The sequence below is a fragment of the Chamaea fasciata genome, unplaced genomic scaffold (genome assembly GCF_029207755.1).
Source record: "Chamaea fasciata isolate MVZ Bird 193981 ecotype frontalis unplaced genomic scaffold, bChaFas1.0.hap1 SCAF_46, whole genome shotgun sequence".
Classification (NCBI taxonomy): Eukaryota; Metazoa; Chordata; class Aves; order Passeriformes; family Sylviidae; genus Chamaea; species Chamaea fasciata.
In genome coordinates this window covers 1,078,331-1,083,255 of record NW_027094131.1, presented here as the reverse complement: position 1 = coordinate 1,083,255, position 4,925 = coordinate 1,078,331, and the positions used below count along the sequence as shown (strand labels likewise).

General features: G+C 51.0%; 1 long non-coding RNA gene across 1 annotated transcript; it reads left to right on the top strand.

Moving 5' to 3' along the window:
- The first annotated feature begins 617 nt into the window (after nt 1-617).
- LOC136303995 (uncharacterized) lies at nt 618-3,361 on the top strand. The gene is made up of 3 exons (XR_010724339.1): nt 618-706; nt 2,701-2,764; nt 3,311-3,361. It is a non-coding gene; the product is annotated as an uncharacterized lncRNA (long non-coding RNA).
- The last annotated feature ends 1,564 nt before the right edge of the window (nt 3,362-4,925 follow it).

Here is a 4,925-nt window from a genome sequence, read left to right as displayed (position 1 = left end):
TGAATACGTAGGGGACGCTGTGGCCTGGGGACACCTGTCCCTCTCCACAGACGTGCCAAGTACCCACAGGCACCAAAAGTCTTGATCTGAGAACACAAGCTCTTTGGGGTGGTTTGTCCCCGGGAGCTTCTTGGCTGTGCTTACCCGGGAGCATTTCAGAGACACACTGGGGATGTGGAGTTGCTGAAGGTAGAACATTTGAACAAAGAGCTGCAAGTGTGTCTGCAGCCCTTGGAAGGGGAAAAGCGTCCTTGGGAGAAAGCGGAATGGTCATTTTGGCAGTCACCCTTCAGAAAATCCATGCAAATGCATTTTGGAGAAAATGGACAATGAATCTGGCCTTGCACTCCAGTCAAACCAGCCTTTGGCTTTGAGCCATCCAGTTTGAGGAGTGGACATCAAAACAAACCCATGGCAGAGCCCTGCATGTGGCTGACAGCATCTTGCTAAGGGCTTGCACTTGAAATGGGATCTGGGGCTAATCTCTGCCAGCCACTTTTCTTTCTGACACAAACTCCTTTGTTGTCTCAGATCTCCACAGGCTCTTCTGTTGAACCTGCAGCAGCAGCAGTGTTACCTGAAGGCACCTGTGCTGGCCAAGCTGTGCAGTGGAAGCCGGGCAGTTCGTTCATCTCCAGCACTGACAGGGCTTCTGCTCAGCAACAGGAGATGGAGGATGATGAGGATGAGTCCCTGGAGCTCCTGAGTATGTCTTGTGTCTTTCTTCTCTGAGGGACAGTGTATGGTGTGCACGTGTCAGCACAGCTGGACCCAATGATTCTCCTCCCTTTGGTGTCCCAGGAGCATTTAGGGCTCCCCACAGGAGAGGCTGTGCTCCAAGGCAGCAAGAGAGTGCTCTGGGTGTTCCCGCTGCCTCTGAGGGCAGCTTGGACGTGCCTGGGGTTTGCCTGAGCTTCCCCAGCTGCTAAAGGCAGAAGCAGGGGTTGTCCTTGCATCAGCAGAAGGCTGTGAGCTAGCAAATGATCTGGGCAAGTCCTGTGTGCTAGTGGCCAAACTGGATAGAATAGTCAGCTTCCTAAATTCTCCTTAGACTCCTGACTTCTCATCCGCCATCCGAGCAAAAAAAAACCTTCACGGAAATTGATTGGTTTTGGCATTTTGTCTTTTGGTTGTGGTTTTAGTTTGGGTTTTTTCCCAGATTTTTTTGGGTAGAGGTTTTTTCTCCATCTTGAAGGAGCTCTTCTGCCCCATGAGTCTCAGTGGCGTAATTTTGATGACTGTTCCTATTTACCACTACTACATCTGCAGGTTTTTTAATGAGAAGATTATATATTTGTCAGTGAGGACTCTTTGGAAAGAACATCAGGTGACAGCAGAAACAGACAGCAAGAGCTGGTTTTTTTGGGCCCCCAATGAAAAAAACAGATCCTTTTATTACAATCTGTATTTAATATCCTAGTTTTGTTCCTAGAAAGATAAGTCCAAGAGACACAGGCCTGGGGCATGATCAGATAAAAGTGCACTGTAGGCATTTCTCAGGAGTGAGCCTCCAGCCCCTCTGCTGTATATTCCTCAGATCCATGGCACTTTTTCCTACCTGATTCCTAGTCATTCCCATGACTGTTAGAATGCTACCCACTGGCCCAAGCCCTGCTCAGATCAGTCTCTAGGAAAACAAATCAAGCCCTTTGTGATTCTACAGCACAAGTCATTGAAGCTGCTTCTTGCCCAGAGCAGCTGCCGGTCCTGTGCCCTCAGATGAGACCTGGTGGGGCTGAGAAGAGAGCCCAGCTGACTCTCTGTCTCCCGTCACCTGTTGGCACAAAAGGGCACTGACGTGCACCTGGGTGTGTCTGCTCTCCAAGCCAATCCTGCCGTGTCCTCAGTGGGGGCACCAGCTTGGAAGGGGCTGGGTGTGGCCATGCCTTCTTGCCATTGCTTGTCAGTGCTGGTGCCTGGGCTTTGGCAGCTTTGTGGCGGTGGCTGCCCTGGCCCTGAGGGCTGGTATGAGCGCCGAGGCTGGAGCCTTCCTTAGCTGGGAGAGTCCCGCTGCCGGCCGGCCGCTGCAGCGCGGAGCTGCCCCGAGGCAGCAGCCCCTGCTCTGGGCCGGCTCCTGCACGGCCTGGGCTGGGCTCACAGAGGGTCAGCATCTCCTCTGGGCAGCTGTCCGTGTCCCGCCGGCACCTGAGGAGCACTGCTGTCCCTGCTGCCCTTGCCCGCTGCGGGAAGGTGGGCACGTGTGCGGGGCTGAGAGGGCGAGTGCAATGGCAGGGACTGATCCCTGCTGTCAGGGGGAGGAGAAGCAGTGTGGTTCTTCACGTGGGCCACGGGCAAGGGCGTCTTCCAGCTCAGCCTGCTCATCAAGGGTGAGGGTCCTGCTGCTGAAGGCCCCTTGGGATTGGTTAGAGCATGAGCTGCTTGGGTTTACAAAGGGAAAGGCATTCCTTTGGCAAACTGCTGCAAGGTGGGGAAGATGCCCTCCTCTCCCGGGAATGCATCTCCCTGTGCTTTGTTTGCTGTCAAGAGATCTCTTCAAAGGACTGTAGAAATCAGTGCTGGCCTGCTTGTACTGCAGAGCTGCCTGTCTTGTTGCAATTCTTGCAGTTTTTGTTGTCACGCAGCTGGCCACAAAGGACTCAGAAGGCCAGACTGTACAGCCCCAGCAGGGCTGGCTTTTGTATCTCCTGGATAGTGGGATCTCTGCTTTCAAGTGAGCATCTTGCATTTTGTTTCCCTCAGGGCAAATGGCGAGCATGGAAAATCCCCGAAGGAAATACATTGAAGAGGAAATTGTTGGCAGAGGGTGAGTCCAACCACAGTTACTTGTACACAATCATGGGGCAACGATCTGCTGCTGGAATATCTGTCAAGGGTGAAGTCAGGCAAGCTGCAAACATATTCAGACACTGGGGTTAGTCTGCCCCATCTCTCAGTACCAGCCAGAATTTGGAAGTGTGGTCAGAAGGAATTGTCAGACACTTGGATTTCATTGCCAGAAACAGCAACCACCCCTTTTCGTAGCAGGCAGATAACTGTTTGAAGGAACATTTCTTCCCAAGAGTTTGCTGAAGGAAATAGTGTGATCAGGATAAAAACTGCCCAGTTTAGAAACTGAAATCCAAGACGAAAGAATCACCTGGCCTTTTGAGCTGAGGCACTAAAGCCCAGTGCTTCAGAAACAGGCCCAGTGCCCATGCACTGGAGAGGAAAATGCATCATCTGCCTTCTGGCAGAGCCCTCCTGCATGCTGCAGGTTGGAGGCATTTCCAGCAGACATCTCCTGTCTGGGCTGGCTTTCACTCCAAGGTCTAAATGGCTTCTCCTTGCTTTGCTGCTGTTTTGTTTCTAGGGCTTTTGGAGAGGTTTGCAGAGCGATCGACACTGCCACAGGAGGACAGGTAAATGTCAAGAGCCCCTGCAGATTCTGCTGCTCTCCAGGGCTTTCCTCTCTCGTGTCAGCTGTGGCTGCAGCTGTGGCTAGAGCTGTGCTGCAAAGGCACAAGAAGCACAGACTGGTGCCAGCCTGCCAGCTGCATTTGGGACAGTCTTTGTCCTGCTCAGCTGCCAGAAGGAAGGCAAGGGGGGCAGCGGTTCCTTTCAGAGAAGGACGCTCTCCCTGGCTCTCAATTGCTCCAACAAAGGGGCATCTCACTGCTCTCTGGGGCTACGGCTTCAGAGTCCTGAATTCTCATTTCTGGCTGCCAGCAAATTCATCGGAATGTTCCTGGCAGTTCCTTAGCCACCTGCAGTGCTGCACTTGGGAACTGCATGTAGGGGAGAGATCTGCAAGGCATCCCTAAAAGCCCCAAGCCCTGCCTAGGTCCCGAGATGTATCCACAGAGTACCAAGGCACGCATTTCTTCCTCTGAAGTACGGACAGAGAAACAGAGAGTGTGCTCAGAGCTTTGGGGGGTGAGAGTTGACACACCATTTTTAACAAGTGGACAAGGCAAAATGTGGTCAGTGGCCACGTGTCCTGGAACTGGCCCCCAAAGGAGCAGAGAAATGAGCTGTAGGAATGTCAGTTCCTAATTACTCCTTTGTCTAATCGCAAGGCACTTTGGCAGAGCTCACCTGTGTCATTGCAAAATCACTCGCTCCATGTGTGTTGTGGTCTCATTCCACCAGCTTCTAAAGTTACTGATTTTCTGTGTCATTCTAGGTGGCCATCAAGAAAATCAATCTTCAAGGACTGAACAGGAATCAACAAGCGCTTAATGAAATCATGGTCATGAAGAAGAATAAGAGTCCCCACGTTGTGGATTATTTAGACAGGTGAGTGGTCATGGTCTCTTCCCATGAAGGTTTGTTTACATAGTAAAAGCATGTGAGGTTAAAACCCCACTTTGGACACTGGCAGAAAATAGAGCTGTTAATAATCAGTTAATTATTATTTCTCTACTCATCTCCAATGGATGGGAAGAGAGTGTATTTTGCCTGCATGTGTCTTCCCTGGCTTTCAAACACTGAGTTGGAACACTGGCCAAAAACCTGAATCAACCCTCCCATACTAAGTCAATACCTTGTAAGCTCACTGCCTCCATGTTGTCTCAGGATTGATTTTTTCAAGTTTCTTCAATGCTGATGAAGCATGCTAGAGAGGATTTCCCTTGGATTGTTGCCCCTCTTTTCCAGGGCTGGCCATACCAGGAACACTAGGTGCTCCTTTCCAGAAATACCATGCGGGACAGGTTTTTCATCTTGGCTGATACTAAACTGTACTTTTGGCTTGCTGGCCATCTAAAATATCTCCTTTCTCACAGATGTGCTGTTCTCCTTGAGACTGCACAGACTGCAAACAATGCACAGCCTGGAGGGCATGTCTATTCCTTGAATTCTGTCCTTGTCACAAAGGGACCCGGAAACAAGAATCAAGCAAAGAAACCAATGTATGCATGTTCATCTGCATGGCCTTGTTCCCTTCTTTCAGCTACCTTGTGCTCGACGAACTCTGGCTGGTGATG